Source organism: Chiloscyllium plagiosum, unplaced genomic scaffold (assembly GCF_037043375.1).
Source record: "Chiloscyllium plagiosum isolate Xiang-an unplaced genomic scaffold, Cpla_swu_hap1 HiC_scaffold_11, whole genome shotgun sequence".
Classification (NCBI taxonomy): domain Eukaryota; kingdom Metazoa; phylum Chordata; class Chondrichthyes; order Orectolobiformes; family Hemiscylliidae; genus Chiloscyllium; species Chiloscyllium plagiosum.
In genome coordinates, this window is record NW_028270149.1 from 6,386,460 (window position 1) to 6,404,100 (window position 17,641).

Consider the following 17,641-nt stretch of genomic DNA (forward strand, 5'->3'; position numbering starts at 1 on the left):
CACCCTATCAGTCTACTCTCAAGCATCAATAAATTGTTGGAAGGTGTTATCAATAGTGCTATCAAGCAGCACCTGCTCAGGTGACACCCAGTTTGGGTTCTTCCAGAGCTACTCAGCTCCTGACCTCATTACAGGCTTGGTTCAAGTATGGACAGAAGAGCTGAATTCCAGAGGGGAGGTGTAAGTGACAACCCTTGACATCAAGATCACATTTGACTAAATGTGGGATCAAGGAAGCCCAGCAAAACTGGAGTCAATGGAAATCAGGGAGAAGACTCGTTGCTGGTTGGAGTCATACCTATCACACAGGAAGATGTTGTGGTTGTTGGTGGTCAGTCATCTCAGCTCCAGGACATCTCTGCAGGTGTTTCTCACGGTAACATCCTAGGGCCAAACATCTTCAGCTGCTTCATCAATAACTTTTTCTCCATCACAAGGTCAGAAGTGGGGATGTTCACTGATAATTGTACAATGTTCAGCACCATTCGTGATTTCTCAGATACTGCAGCAACCCATTATCAAAAACAACTAAATCTGGACAATATCCAGGCTTGGGCTGTCAAGTGGTAAGTCGTAATCACACCACACAAATGCTAGGCAATGACCATCTCCAATAGGAGACAATGTTGTCATTGTCACTTGAAATTCAATGGTGTTACCATCATTGAATCTCCCACTGTTAATATCCTGGGGGTTACTCTTGGCCAGAAACTGAACTTAACTAACCATATAAATACAACGGCTACACGAGCAGGTCAGGAAGACTGTAGCAATTAACTCACCTCCTAACTCCCCAGTGCCTATCCACCATCTATAAGGCACAAGTCGGAACTGTGTTGGAATATTCCCCACTTGCCTAAATGTGTGCAGCTCCAACACTATTCAAGAAACTTAACACGATCCGGGACAAAGCAGACCACTTGATTTGCATAACATCCACAAACATCCACTCCCTCCATCACTGACACTCAATAAGAGCAGTGAGCGCTGTCTACACATTGCACTGCAGGAATTCACCAAAGCTCCTCAGACAGCACCTTCCAAATTCATCACCACTTCCATCTGGAAGGACAAGGGCAGCGGATACATGGGAACACCACCATCTGCAAGTTCCCTTCCAAGCCATTCACCATCCCGACTTGGAAATAGATCACTTTTCTTTATTATCTCTGGGTCATGATCCTGGGAATCCCCCCTTCACGGCACTGCGAGCCTGTGGACAGCAAATGAACTGCAGCAGTTCAAGAACGCAGCTCACCACTCTGAAGGGCAACTAGGGAGAGTAATAGATGCTGTCCCAACCAGCAATGCCCATCTCCATGAATAATTTTCATAAAAACAGTGGGCAATAATGAGGAAGGACAGCACCAAGAGACAGCTGCACTGAAGAAGGTCTACACTGAGGAGTACTGCAGAGAGAGACAGTTATGCTGAGGGAAGACTGCACTGTTGGGGGGTGCCATCTCACCTGTTCTTATTGTGACTTTGGCTCAGTTTCCAGAAAATAGTGTCTAGTCTCCCTTCTATTGGAAGGATGTTGCAAAACTTGAAAGGGTGCAGAAAAGGGTTTGAGCTACAAGGAGAGGCTGAATAAGCTGGGGCTATTTTCCCTGAAGCATGGGAGGCTGAAGGGCGACTTTATAGACGTTTATAAAATCATGAGGGGCATTGATTGGGCCAAGGTCTCTTCCCTCAGGTGGGGTTGAGGGCTTAAATTTAAGGTAGGAGGCAAAGATTTAAAAAGGACTTGATGGGTGTGTATGTATGAAATGAGCTGCCAGAGGAAGTGGTGGAGGCTGGTACAATTACAATATTTAAAAGGCATCTGGACTGGTACATGAATAGGAAGGGACCAGAGAGATATGGGCCAAGTGCTGCAAATGGGACTCGATCAGATCGGGATGTCTGGTCAGCGTAGATGTATTGTATAACTCTATGACTCTATGTCTCTAAATGGTTTGAATGGCTCCTTTCCATCTTTTACCAAGGATCAATAAGAAAGAAAGAGAAAACACTGCAAACTTTGCACATGACATTGTTTGCTTCTGGTTAAGGTTGTGAAGTAACCATTTAGGTAACTATTCAGGAAAAAAAGCATTTTGTCCTCATAATCCATCCAACTAAAGAGAGTAAAACATCTCCCTTTTTGAGTACCCATGGAGAGAGAGCCTCTCAGCTCTCCACTGCAGCATCTGGGACAGAGCAGACCACGTGATTGGCACAGTTTGGAAATGGCTCCAGTGTTCTGCTCTACTCCTCTGTCTACAATTTTATTCTATACTTCCTTCAATTTTTTACAGAAGAAAAGGCTCTTTTGGGGTGGCACGTTGGCTCAGTGGTTGGCACTACTACTTCACAGCACCAGGGACCGGGTACAATTCCAGCCTCGGGTGACTGTCTTTGTGGTGTTTGCATTTTCTCCCTGTGTCTGCGTGGGTTTCCTCCGGGCGCCCTGGTTTCCTCTCACAGGCCAAAGTTGTGCAGGTCAGGTGAATTGGCCATGCTAAATTGCCCACGGTGTTCAGGATGTGTAGGCTAGGTGCATTAGTCAGGGGAAAATATAGGGTAGGGGAATGTTTGGGTGGGTTACTCTTCAGAGGGTCAATGTGGACCTGTTTCCACACTGTAAGGAATCTAGTCCTAGTTTGTATCTACATTCCTTCCTTCTAATACTGGCACTTATTGTAGAGAAGAATCCAATTTAACTTTGTCTATACTTTTAAGAATCAATTAAAATCATCTTTAAGATTATCTCTCAAATGTCTCTTGCCAAAACTAAAAATTCATGGCATCTTTGTTCAAAATCCATTCCCCGACTCTGGGATTTAGAAACTTCCTTTCAGCAATAATGCCAGCATTTGTATAATTGACTTGTATCCCATTTGCGCAGGTGAGTACAATATTCAAGGTTTGACCAAGGCCCTGTATGGTATGAATAGTCTCATATATAGTTTGATCAGGTCGCTGTGCAGTTATTTTAAAGTGTTAAACAAAGGAAGAAAGAACAAATGTTACTTATACTTGACTGAGAAATGGTGCTGAAATGGGAGTATCAGCAAATGTGACCATAAAGCTTTCAGATTATCACAAAATCCCAACTGGTTCCCTTGTGCTCTATCTAGATAGATACTCAAAATGGAAGATGATTTGCAGTCTCTGGTTGGTGAATTATGAGGACAAAGATATATTTTGTTGATTATGTTTATACAAGTGTGTTCTATGACCATTTGATGTCAATATCCAACAAGTGCAAAAACAAATCAATTTCGCTCACTCAGCTTCCTGACTACATTTTTGTGCAAGAGGGATTTAGGAATAATTTTTTCGCCCAGAGTGGCACAGTATCTCAGTGGATAGTACTGCTGCTTCACAGCACCAGTGGCCCAGGTTCAATTCCACCTCGGGTGATTTTCTGTCTAGAGTTTGCACATTCTCCCTGCATCTGTGTGGGTTTCCATCAGGTGCTCCAGTTTCCTCCCACAGTCCAAAGATATGCAGGTTAAGTAGATTGGACATGCTAATTACCCATAGTGTCCAGGGATGTGCAGGTGTGGTGGGTTAACCGTGGAAAATGCAGGGTTACAGGGTTAGGGTAGGGTGGTACATCTGAGTGGGATGCAGTTTGGAGGGTCAGTGTGGAATTGATATGATTCAGAACATAATGAGTATTTGGAATTCGCAGCTTAAATAGATAGTAGAATTGGTAGCCACCACAACATTGAGACGGCTAAGAATAGATTTGAAAGGAATTTAATTCATTGCCACAGAAGACTGTGGAGCCAGGTCATTGAATATGTTTAAGATGGAGATAGATAGGTTCTTGATTGTAAAGGGGTTCAAAGGTTACGGGGAGAAAGCGGAAGAATGGGTTTGAGAACTTTATCAGCCATGATTGAATGGAGGAGGAGACTCTATGGGCTGAATGGCTTAATTTCTGCTCCTATGTCTTATGGTCTTATGGTCTAGGCTTTGAAAATCATGAGGGGATCTAAACAGCATAGACAGGGAGAAACTTTTCCCAATCATAAAAGAAACAGAGGGCACAGATTAATGTAATTTACTAAAGAAGCAAATATGATGGTTCTGAATTTTTAAATAAAGCAGTTAATTAGAAAAGGCAGGCAAGAGCAAGTCAGAGAATGAGGCAACTCTGAATAATTATGTGCATTTATTTCAATGCAAGGTGTCTCACAGGTAAGGCTGATGAACTCAGGGCATGTCTGAGAACATGGGACTGGGTGTCATGGCTATTACAGAAACATGGCTGAGGGAGGGACAGGATTGGTAGCTCAATGTTCTGGGGTTTAGAAGGTATAGGAAGAATAAAAATGGAGGCAAGAGAGGAGGGACTATGTTGTTTTTGATTAAGGAAAATATTATTGCTGTACTTAGGATATTTCTGAGGGATTGTCTAGTGAATGTATTTGTGTGGAAGTCAGAAATAAGAAGGGGTTGATCACCTTACTGGGATTGTATGATCGGTCCCCCAGTAGTCAGAGGGAAATTGAAGAAAATAATTTGTAGAGATACTTCACACATATCTCAATCATTGTGGTCAGCAAAGTTGTGAAAAGAATTCTGAGGGACAGGATTTATGACTATTTGGCAAAGCATAGTTGATTAAAGGCAATCAGCATTGTTTTTGTGAGAGGCAGGTCATGCCTCACAAATTTTATTGAGTTCTTTGAGGAGGTGTCAAGACAGGTCGATGATAGTTGAGCAGTGGATGTGGTGTATATGGATTTCAGCAAGGCATATGATAGGGTTCCCCATGGTAGGCTCATTCATAAAGTCAGGAAGTATGGGATACAGGGAGATTTGGCTATCAGGATTCAGAAGTGGCTGGCTGACAGAAAGCAGAGAGTGGTTGTAGATGGAAAGTATTCTGCCTGGAAGACAGTGTTGAGTGGGGTCCCACAGGGCTCTGTTCTTGGGCCTCTCCTCTTTGTAGTTTTTATAAATGATTTGGATGAGGAGGTTAAGGGTGGGTTAGTAAATTTGCAGATGACACAAAGATTGGAGGTGTCATCGATAGTATAGAGGGCTACTCCAGGCTGCAGCGCGACATAGACAGGATGCAGAGCTGGGCTGAGAAATGGCAGATGGAGTTCAACCTGAGTAAATGTGAAGTGATGCATTTTGGAAGGTCGAACTCGAATGTTGAATATAGGATTAAAGACAGGATTCTTAGCAGTGTGGAGGAACAGAGGGATCTGGGTGTGCAAGTACATAGATCCCTCAAAGTTGCCACCCAAGTGGATCGAGTTGTTAAGAAAGCATATGGTGTTTTGGCTTTCATTAACAGAGGTATCGAGTTTAAGAGCCGTGGGGTTTTGCTGCAGCTCTACGTGTCCCTGGTGAGACCACACTTGGAATATTGTGTCCAGTCCTGTTCGCCCTACTATAGGAAAGATACAGAGGCTTTGGAGAGGGTGCAAAGAAGGTTTACCAGGATGCTACCTGGACTGGAGGGCTTGCCTTATGAAGAAAGGTTGAATAAGCTCGGACATTTCTCTCTGGAGAGAAGGAGGAAGAGAGGAGACCTAACTGAGGTGTACAAAATAATGAGAGGAATAGATAGAGTCAATAGCCAGAGACTTTTCCCCAGGGCAGGATTGACTGGTATGAGAAGTCATAGTTTGAAGATATTAGGAGGAAGGTATTAAGGAGACATCAGAGGTAGGTTGTTTACGCAGAGAGTTGTGAATGCATGGAATGTGTTGCCAGCTGAGGTGGTGGAAGTGAAGTCATTGGGGACATTTAAGCGACTGTTGGACATGCACATGGATAGCAGTGAGTTGAGGTGTGCATAGGTTAAGTTACTATATTTTACATTTGGATTAAATCTCGGCACAACACTGTGGGACTAAGGGCCTGTTCTGTGCTGTTCAATGTTCTATAAGTAAGGATAATCGGATTGTAACAGTAGGGGATTTTAGCTTTCCAAACATAGACTGGGACTGCGAAAGTGTTAAAGGTTTAAATGGTAAGAAATTTGTTAAATTTGTTCAAGAAAATTTCCTTTGTCAATTTGTAAATGTGCCTACCACAGAAGGAGCAAAACTTGACTTCTCTTGGGAAATAAGACTGGGCAAGTGACTGAAGTGTTAATGGGGGATCATTTTGGGACCAGTGATCATATTTCTATTAGTTTTAAATTAGTTATGAAAAGGATACACCTTGCATGTAAGTTAAATTTCTTAATTGGTGTAAAGCAAATTTTGATAGTATGAGAAAGGAACTTTTAAGAGTTGATTGGAATAGATTGTTCATAGGTAAGAGGATAACTGGCAATTAGGAGGGTTTCAAAAGTGAGATAACAACAGTTCAGAGGCATTGTGTTCTTGTTAAAGTGAAGGGTAAGGCTGGTGAGAGTAGAGAAGAATGGATGAACAAAGATATTGAGATTTGGAGAAGCCGGTGTTGGACTGGGGTGTACAAAGTTAAAAATCAGACAACACCAGGTTATAGTCCAACAGGTTTAATTGGAAGCATTAGCTTTCGGACCACTACAACCACCTGATGAAGGACCAGTGCTCCGAAAGCTAGTGCTTCCAATTAAAGATATTGAGGCTCTGGTCATGAATAGGCAGGAGTTATGTATTAGATATAAACAATTGGAGTCAACTAAATCTCTTAAAGAGTATAACAGGAATAAGGGCATTCTTAAGAGGGAAATCAGGAAGGTAAAAAGGGCATATTTCACACCAGTTTTTACCGTGGAGAAAGATTGGAGGCTAGGGAACTCAGGGACATAAATATCGATAACTTAAAATAGTTCACATTACAGGAGAGGAAGTGCTGGAGGTCTTAAAAAATGTAAACGTGAATAAATCTCAGGATTTGCTCAAGCGTATTCCAGGATGTTATGGGAAGTTAGGGAAGGAATAGTGGGGACCCAGTAGATATATCTGTATTATCCACAGCCACAGGTGAGGTGCTGGAAGACTGGAGGGTTGCTAATTTAAGAAAGACTGTAAGGAGAAGCCTGGGAAATATAGACCTGTGAATTTGACATCAGTGGTGGGTAAGTTGTTGGAATGTATTCTGAGAGATAGGATTTACATACATTTGAGAGACAAGGACTGATTAGAGATAGTCAGTGTCGTTTTGTGTGTGGGAAATTGTACCTCACAAACTTGATTGATTTTCTTTGAGGATGTAATCAAAAAGATTGATGAGGGCAGAGTGGTAGATGTTGTCTACCACTAATAAAGCCTTTGACAAGGTTCCACATGGTAGACTAATTAGTAAAATTGGGTACAAAATTGGCTTGACGGTAGGAGACACAGGGTTCTGGTGGAGAATTATTTTTTGGACTGGAGGCCTATGACCAACGGTATTCTGCAGAAATCGGTGTTGGATCCACTTCTGTTTGTAATTTGTATAAATGATTTGGATGACATCCTAGGAGGCATGGTGAATAGGTTTGCAGATGTCACCCAAATCATTGGTATAGTTGACAGTGAAGAAGGTTATCTAAGATTACAAAGGGATCTTGACCAATTGGGCCATTGGTCTGTGGAGGCAGATGAAATTTAATTTGGAGAAACGTGAGGTGTTACGTTTTGGTAAAACAAACAAGGACAGGATTTATACAGTTAACGGTACGGCCCTGCGTAGCATTGTTGAACAGAGATACCTCGGGGTTCAGGTACATAGTTCTTTGAAAGTTTTATCACGAGGAGACATGGTGGTTAAGAAAACGTTTAGCAGACTTGCCTTCATTGCTCAGACTATTGAGTATAGGAGTTAGGACATCATGAGTGACTTTGAGTGCGAGCAGCAGCTAAGGTAAGACAGTTTGTTTTAAAATTACTTACTGGTAGCGGGCAGCGATGTTTTTTTTTTCTCTCTTTACAAAAAGAGCGGGAGCAGCAGGGGGAAGTGACGAAGACCGGAGGGGCAGCCGGGAAGGAAAGCAGTGAGTATAAATACTCACCCTTCGACGCCAACGGTCACTTTGAGTGCGAGCAGCAGCTAAGGTAAGACAGTTTGTTTTAAAATTACTTACCTGTAGCGGGCAGCGGTGTTTTTTTCTCTCTTTACAGAAAGAGCGGGAGCAGCAGGGGGAAGTGACGAAGACCGGAGGGGCAGCCGGGTAGGTTTTTTTTTCCCTTTAAAAGCGCGCAGGAGAAGAACCCGAGGCACTACAGAGGTAGTGTCTCCCACCCGCCCTCCTCCTCTAACCTAAATAATAAGACCCGTTGTGGTAAGTGCTGCATTTTGCTTGTTGTATTCTTTAGACCCAGTTTTTTTTTACAAAAGGTTACTTTCAGAGGGATGGCAGTGAAGGCAGTGCAATGTTCCTCTTGCAACATGTTTGAGGTGAGGGATGCCATGGACGTCCCTGCTGAAAACACTTGCAGGAAGTGCACCCATCTCCAGCTCCTCCAAGACCGTGTTAGGGAACTGGAGCTGGAGTTGGATGAACTTAGGATCATTCGGGAGGCAGAGGGGGTCATAGATCGGAGCTTTAGGGAAGTAGTAACTCCAAAGATGGCAGATAGATGGGTGACAGTGAGGGGGACTGGGAGGAAGCAGCCAGTGCAGGGACCCCCTGCGGCCGTTCCCCTCAAGAACAAGTATACCGTTTTGGATACTTGTGGGGGGGATGACTTACCAGGGGCAAGTAACGGGGCTCAGGCCTCTGGCACGGAGCCTGTCCCCGTTACTCAGAAGGGAAGGGTGGAGAAGAGCAGAGCAATACTAATTGGGGACTCGATAGTTTGGGGCACAGATAGGAGGTTTTGTGGGAACGAGAGAGACTCACGTTTGGTATGTTGCCTCCCAGGTGCAAGGGTACGTGATGTCTCTGATCGTGTTTTCCGGGTCCTTAAGGGGGAGGGGGAGCAGCCCGAAGTCGTGGTCCACATTGGCACCAATGACATAGGTAGGAGGAGCACTGAGGATGTTAGGCAGACTTTCAGGGAGCTAGGTTGGAAGCTCAGAGTTAGAATGAACAGAGTTGTTGTCTCTGGTTTGTTACCCGTGCCACGTGATAGAGAGTCGAGGAATAGGGAGAGAGAACAGTTAAATGCGTGGCTACAGGGATGGTGCAGGAGGGAGGGATTCCGGTATTTGGATAACTGGGGTTCTTTCTGGGGAAGGTGGGACCTCTATAAACAGGATGGTCTACACCTGAACCTGAGGGGCACCAGTATCCTTGGTGGGAGGTTTGCTAGTGCTCTTGGGGGGGGTTTAAACTAACTCTGCAGGGGCATGGGAACCCAGACTGTAGCTTTAGAGTGCAGGACCTGGAGTGTAGGGAGGTTAGGAACATGGCATCAATTTCAAAGGAGGGTGCCTGTAAACAGGAAAGTGGTTTGAAGTGTGTATACTTCAATGCAAGAAGTATACGAAATAAGGTAGGTGAACTTGCAGCGTGGGTTGGTACCTGGGACTTCGATGTTGTGGCTATTACGGAGACATGGGTAGAACAGGGACAGGATTGGCTGTTGCAGGTTCCAGGGTTTAAATGTTTTAGTAGGGTCAGAGGTGGGGGTAAAAGAGGGGGAGGTGTGGCATTGCTTGTCAAAGATAGTATTACAGCTGTGGAAAGGACGATGGATGAAGACTCGCCATCTGAGGTAGTTTGGGCAAAGGTTAGGAATAGGAAAGGTGAGCTCACCCTGTTAGGAGTTTTTTACAGGCCTCCTAATAGTCCTAGAAATGTAGAAGAAAGGATTGCGAGGATGATTCAAGAGAAGAGTGAAAGTAATAGGGTGGTTGTTATGGGGGACTTTAACTTTCCTGACATTAATTGGGAAAGCTATAGCTCAAGTTCGTTAGATGGGTCAGTGTTTGTCCAATTTGTGCAGGAGGGTTTCCTGACACAATATGTAGATAGGCCAACAAGAGGTGAGGCCATACTGGATTTGGTTCTGGGTAATGAACCAGGCCAGGTGTTAGAATTAGAGGTAGGTGAGCACTTTGGGGACAGTGACCACAATTCGGTGACCTTTACTCTAGTGATGGAGAGGGATAAGTGTGCACTACAGGGCAAGAGTTATAGATGGGGGCAGGGAAATTATGATGCTGTGAGGCATGACTTAGGATGCGTGGCCTGGAAAAGTAAGCTTCAAGGCAAGGGTGTAATTGATATGTGGAGCTTGTTCAAGGAGCAACTATTGAGTGTCCTTGATAAGTATGTGCCCGTCAGGCAGGGAGGAAAGGGTCGTGTGAGGGAGCCGTGGTTTAATAAGGAATTGGAATCCCTTGTTAAATGGAAGAGGGTGGCCTATGTAAAGATGAGGCGTGAAGGTTCAATTGGGGCGATTGAGAGTTATAAGGTAGCCAGGAAGGACCTGAAGAGAGAGCTAAGAGCAGCAAGGAGAGGACATGAAAGGTCCTTAGTTGGTAGGATTAGGGAAAACCCTAAGGCTTTCTATAGGTATGTCAGGAATAAAAGAATGACTAGGGTAGGAATAGGTCCAGTCAAGGATCGTAGTGGGAAAATGCGTGTGGAGGCTGAAGAGACTGGGGAGACACTGAATGAATACTTTTCGTCAGTATTCAATCAGGAACAGGACATTGTTGTCAATGTGAGTACTGAGTCACAATTAAGTAGAATGGATGGCTTTGAGGTATGTAGAGAAGAGGTGTTGGAAATTCTGGAAAGGGTGAAAATAGATAAGTCCCCTGGGCCTGATGGCATTTATCCTAGGATTCTCTGGGAAGCAAGGGAGGAGATTGCAAAGCCATTGGCCTTGATTTTTATGTCCTCGTTGTCTACAGGAGTAGTGCCAGAAGATTGGAGGCTAGCAAATGTGGTTCCCTTGTTCAAGAAGGGGAGTAGGGATAACCCTAGTAACTATAGGCCGGTGAGTCTCACTTCTGTTGTGGGCAAAATCTTAGAGAGAATTGTAAGGGATAGGATTTATGAACATCTGGATAGGAATAATGTGATCAAGGATAGTCAGCATGGTTTTGTGAAGGGCAGGTCGTGCCTCACAAACCTTATTGAATTCTTTGAGAAGGTGACTAAGGAGGTGGACGAGGGGAAAGCAGTAGATGTGGTGTATATGGATTTTAGTAAGGCGTTTGATAAGGTTCCCCATGGTAGACTACTGCAAAAAATATGGAGGTATGGCATTGAGGGTGAGTTGGAGGTTTGGATTAGGAGTTGGCTGGCTGGAAGAAGACAGAGGGTAGTAGTTGATGGTAAAGGTTCATCTTGGAGTGCCGTCACTAGCGGTGTTCCGCAAGGATCTGTTTTGGGACCATTGCTGTTTGTCATTTTTATAAATGACCTGGAGGAAGGGTTAGAAAGTTGGGTGAGCAAGTTTGCGGATGATACGAAAGTCGGAGGAGTTGTTGACAGTGAGGAAGGATGTGGCAGGTTACAGTGGGATATAGATAAGCTGCAGAACTGGGCAGAAAGGTGGCAAATGGAGTTCAATGTAGCTAAGTGTGAGGTGATTCACTTTGGTAAGAGTAATAAAAAGATGGGGTACTGGGCTAACGGTTGGATACTTGGTAGTGTGGATGAGCAGAGGGATCTTGGTGTCCATGTACACAAATCTTTGAAAGTTGCCACCCAGGTAAATAGTGCGGTGAAGAAGGCATATGGCGTACTGGCTTTTATTGGTAGAGGAATTGAGTTCCGGAGTACTGAGGTCATGTTGCAGTTGTATAAGACTCTGGTGCGGCCACATCTGGAGTATTGTGTGCAGTTTTGGTCGCCATACTATAGGAAGGATGTGGAGGCACTGGAACGGGTGCAGAGGAGGTTTACCAGGATGTTGCCTGGTATGGTAGAAAGATCGTATGAGGAAAGGCTGCGGCACTTGGGGTTGTTTTCATTGGAGAAAAGAAGGTTTAGGGGTGACTTGATAGAGGTGTATAAGATGATTAGGGGTTTAGATAGGGTCGACAGTGAGAATCTTTTTCCTCGTATGGAGTCAGCTATTACAAGGGAGCATAGCTTTAAATTAAGGGGGGGTAGGTATAGGACAGATATTAGGGGTAGGTTCTTTACTCAGCGAGTCGTGAGTTCATGGAATGCCCTGCCAGTAGCAGTGGTGGACTCTCCCTCATTATGGGCATTTAAGCGGGCATTGGATAGGCATATGGAGGATAGTGGGCTAGTGTAGATTAGGTGGGCTTGGATCGGCGCAACATCGAAGGCCGAAGGGCCTGTACTGCGCTGTATTCTTCTATGTTGTATGTTCTATGTTGAGGTTGTACAGGACATTGGTGAGGCCACTTTTGGATAATTTTAAATTGCAGAGTGTCAGAAAAGATTTACAAGACTGCTGCCAGGAATGGAAGATTTCAGTTATAAGCAGAGGCTGGATAGTTGGGACATTCTTCCCTGTAGTGTGGAAGGTTGAGGGGTGATCTTATAGAGGTTTATAAAATCATGAAGGGCATAGTTAAGGTGAATATTAAAGGTCTTTTCCTAGGCTGGGTGAGTTCAAAACTAGGGGGCATATTTTTAAGGTGAGAGGAGAAACATTTAAAAGGGATCTGAGGGTTACTTTTTTCACACACAGGGCTGTTTGTGTGTGGAATGAATTGCCCGAGAAAGACCATAAGACCATATGACATAGGAGCAGAAAGTAGACCATTCAGCCCATTGAATCTGCTCCACCAGTCAATGGCTGATAAATTTTTCAACCTCATTCTCCCACTTTCTCCCTGTAACCCTTGATCCTCTTGATTCTCAAGAACCTATCTATCTCAGTCTTAAATATGGTCAATGATCTGGCCTCCACAGCCTTCTGTGACAATGAATTCCATAGATTCACCACTCTCTGGCTGAAGAAGTCTCTCCCTATCTCTGTTCTAAAGGGTCTTCCCTTTACTGTAAGGCTATGCTCTCGGATCCTAGTCTCTCCTACCAATGGAAACATCTTTCCAACATCTACTCTCTATCCAGGCCATTCAGCATTCTGTATGTTTCAATTAAATCCCCCTTCATCCTTCTAAACGCCATAGAATATAGACTCAGAGTCCTCAAACATTCCTCATATGCTAAACTTTTCATTCCTGGGACCATTCTCGTCAACCTCCTCTGAAAACGTGCCAAAGCCAATACATCCTTCCTCAGGTATGGGGCACAAAACTGCAAACAATACTCCATATATGGTCTGACCAGAGCCTTATAGAACTTCAGAAGTACATCCCTGCCTTTATATTCAAGTCCTCTCAAAATAAATGCCATCATTGCATTTGCCTTCCTTACTACTGACTCAACCTGTAAGTTTAACTTGAGAGAATTCTGGACTAGAACTCCCAAATCTCTGCACTTCAGACTTCTGAATTTTCTCCCCATTTAGAAAATAATGCATGCCTCTATTCTTCCTCCCAAGGTGCATTACTTCACACTTTCCCATGTTGTACTGCGTCTGCCACTTCTTTGCCCACTCTCTGAACCTGTCCAAATCCTTCTGAAATCTTTCCACCTCCTCAATGCCACATGTCCCTCTACCCATCTTTGTATCATCTGCAAACATAACCAGAATGTCCTCAGTTCTTTCACTAGATCATTAATGTATAAAGTGAAAAGTTGTGGTCCAACACTGACCCTTACAGAACACCACTTGTCATGGGCTGCCATCCAGGGAAGGACCCTTTTATCATTACCAGACAGTCAAGTTTCTACCCATGCTAGCACCTTGCCTCTAACACCATGGGCTCTTATCTTACTCAGTAACCTCCTGTGATACACATTGTTAAAGGCCTTCTTGAAGTACAGGTAGATAACATCCATTGGCTCTCCTTGATCTCGTTACTTCCTCAAAGAATTCCAATGGATCTGTCAGACATGACCTCCCCTTGATGAAACCATGCTGACTCTGCCTTATTTTACCAAGCACTTGCAAGTATTCAGAAATCTCATCTTTCACAATGGATTCTAGAATTTTACCCACAACCAAGGTCAGGCTAATTGGTCTGTAGTTTTCCATCTTTTGCCTTATTTCCTTTATAAACAAGGGTGTCATGGTGGTGATATTTCAGTCTTCTGGGGCCCTTCCTGATTCTAGCAATTCCTGAAAAATCACCACTAACACCTCCACTATCTCTTCAGTCATCTCCCTTAGAACTTTGAGGTGTAGTCCATCTGGTCCCGGTGATTTATGCACCTTCCGGCCATTCAGTTTTTCTAGCACTTTCTCTTTGGTGCTCTGCCCCCACTCTTGAATTTTTGGGATATTACTTGTGGTAGGTAACGTGGTAGGTGCAGATACAGTTGCGACATTTACAAGACATTTGGATAGGTACATGAATAGAAAAATGGTTTTGAGGGATATGGGTCAAACACAGGCAAATGGGATGAATTTAATTTGGGAAACCTGGTCATGATGGACGAGTTTGATTGAATGGTCTGTTGCCATGCTGTATGACTCTATATGAGAAAAACAGTTTTCACACAATGAACAGTTAGGGTATGGAATGCCCTGCCTGGAAATGTGTTGAAGTTAGGTTCAATTAAGGCAGTCAAGGGACCATTGGATAAATTGAATAGTGTTACATGGAAAAGGCAGGTGAAGGATATTGAGTCACAAAACTCAGACTGAGAATTACTGCAGATGTGACGGGCGAAATGACCTCTCTCTGCAATGTTCAAATCAATTCTGTGATTCTGTGAGCGCAAAGTACGAAGCTGGGCCAGGCATTGCCCGATGTGGGGTGATGTTGGATTGATGAAGAATGTGAGCCAGTGCTCAGCAGAGTTGTAGCCTCAGCACCATCCTTATCTGCTGGACATGAAGAGAGAACATCGTTTGTTGACCCTTTATATTTGACAGTGGCTGCTGCTTTCTGCTGAGGCAGAGCTGCTACCTGGACAATTCCTTCAAAGTGTACGCAGAAACACAAAACAGGATCAGCAGTACACCATTCGGCCCATTGAGACTGCTCCACCATTCAACATTATCATGGCTGATCATCCAGCTCAGTGCCCTGTTCCCATTTTCTCTCCATACCCTTTAGACCTAAGAACCAGACCAAACTCCTTCTTGAAAACATACAATGCTTTGTGCCCAACCATTTCATGTAGTGAAGACTTCCACATCATTGGGTCTGGACACCAGACAGCAATGAACCAAACAATGTTGGTTCTGAAGAAGTCAGTTCAGCCCGAAAACATTTACTCGGTTTGTCTGTACACCTCCAGACCTGTTGTGTTTCTCCAGCTGTTTCTATTTCAACTTTCCACAATCCATAGTGTTTAGTTTTTATTTCAATATGAGGTTATCCTGAAAAGGGATACACACAATGTGGGTCTGCTGATATTTTTATTCACCATCGGTGGAATTCACTTTCTGGCATTGCCAGCAATACTTGGCTTTATGTCAGACACCTCCCTGAGCAAAAGACTAACAAAACAAAATCCTCTGTTCCTTGGTTCCTCAGAATGGAGCTCCAGCTTCATTTCCAAGTCGTACTGTTCTTTCCCTTCTGCAACAACATAGTCACATCTCTCGAACCCCTGCAGCAACTAATGGCTGGTGCTAGGGTAAAAAGGGAGGCCTTACCTTGAGCAGAGAAACCTCAGTGACTCCTGGAAGCAAGAAGTTGCAACATTTTTTTGCTTTTAACCCAAAGCACTTGTCAAGGAGAGAACATAAAACTCAAGCAGCAAACCAATGGAATGTTATGGGTTTAGAGAAAATTAAACTGAAATTACATTTTAGATTTTCAGCCAAATTGGAAATTAAAAGGGAAGACGGTGGCTTTGAAATCTAGGAAGAATTCGTTTCAAAACAAAAGTTTTCCATTTAAACTGAGTTTTGTTTTGTTTTGACTCAGGGGTAAATAAATACAAGTGTTTATACTGTTTTTAATTTCCTTTCTTCCTCCGAGGCTGGATTTTGAACGGAACCAGTGATGATTTCTTTCTCTCTCTCCCTCCCTCCCTCTGTGTCTCCAAAAGTTGACATGGTGTGTGAATGCTATGCTCGGTTCACTGCACCATCACCAGCTGGTGTCTCACTCCCAGTCCCACGCTTCCCAAACTCCTCCGACTGACAGCTCACTGATAAACTCGTGTCTTGCTCGGAGAGCTGCCTATTGTGGGGAAGCAGCTGACAGCGTTTTTAACTCCCCCTGCTATTTGCTTTCTCCCGTATGCATTATTCAGAAGCGCGTGAACAGACCAAGTGCCGCTTTTTATTCACTAATCGCACATTAAAAGAATCCAATGGAGTTTAAAGGGGGCGGGGAGGGGGGAAGCTGGGTGGGTGAACTGTTGCTGGTAAGCTTATTTCTCGCATCTCACACAAATAAATAAAAAGACAAAAAGGCTACAATTCCTCCACTTCGACAGAAGTGTTTTTTCCCCCCAAAAAACATATTAAAGATTTTATTTACAAATATTACTGTTGCGCGGTTTGTCAAAACCTTCATGTCCAAACCGTGTCCTGGTTACTCAGACACTGAGTCTTTGTTCAAAACACTGAAAGCTAATTTCAAACCCAAGGTTCAAGTTATCGACCCCACGTCCTGGGGAGGGGGTGGAATTAACGTTAAAGACAAGAAATGTCTCCTACCTCTAGGCTTGGTGGGAATGCAAATTTTTTTTAAAAAAAAATCAGGATTTTTCAGCGTTTCTTTTTTTAATAGAAACGAATCACTTTTCAGAGCATCGGCTGACGTGGAAAGATGGAGGAGAAATAAATGTCTTGGAAAAGGGGCAGGCACATGATGGGTTACAAAAGGAACCTTTCGTTTTCCCTCACGATTAATTTGATGGCATTATTAGTATTTTTGTGAAAAACTCCTTTAGTTCTGAGCTTGTACCGTTAATAATGCATCACTTTTATGAAGGGGAGCGCTTACTAAACTATTGGTTTTGATGGAAGAGATTTCGAAAGTATGCTCATAAGTGCTTAATAATGCCAAATGTTTTAATAAACTATTGTTTCATCGCTCACATGCGCTACTCTTTTTTTAAGCGCATCTAAGCATGAAATTAGTTTAATGTAGCAGAAAGCTATAAAGTATGAATCTCCACATCTAATGTGGCAGTAGTTCACTTGCGACCACTCTCAAAGTTCCCATCCAACTGTGGAAGCGCACCATGAAAGATGTTTTTTTTTATCTGCACAATGCAATCAATTTTATTTACCTTTCTTCCATTGTTCACAAAATCATCAGTTTCAAAGAGACTTCTACCTGTCACGGAAACTCGCGACAAAAGCTCCACAAAAAAAATGATAACTTTCTCAGTTCAATTGAATCACAAAATATAATTGCAATTTAATGAGTGCTATGCAAATATTTAAAATCTGCTAATGAAAATCTAATAATAAAGACTGATGAAGCTTAAATTGTTCATCAAACACCAATAGAGTGCATTGAATAGGAAGACAGCTGATAAAATCCTTACAAACTTCTCGCAACTAAACTCTGCCTCCTTTTCCAGTTTGAAAAGTGTGCTTAATACTTAAGTACTATTAGGGATGATACCTGCAGGATGAAATGGGGGCTGTGATGTTGTGATCATATCAATGGACTAATAATCCAGTTAATAGTCCATACCTACCAGATATCCTAAATTAATCAACATTGGCACATATCCCTCTCAACCCTTCTTATTCATATACCCATCCAGATGCCTTTTGACTGTTATAATTGTACTAACCTCCACACCTGCTTTGGCAGCTTGTTCCATACACACACCACCCTCTGG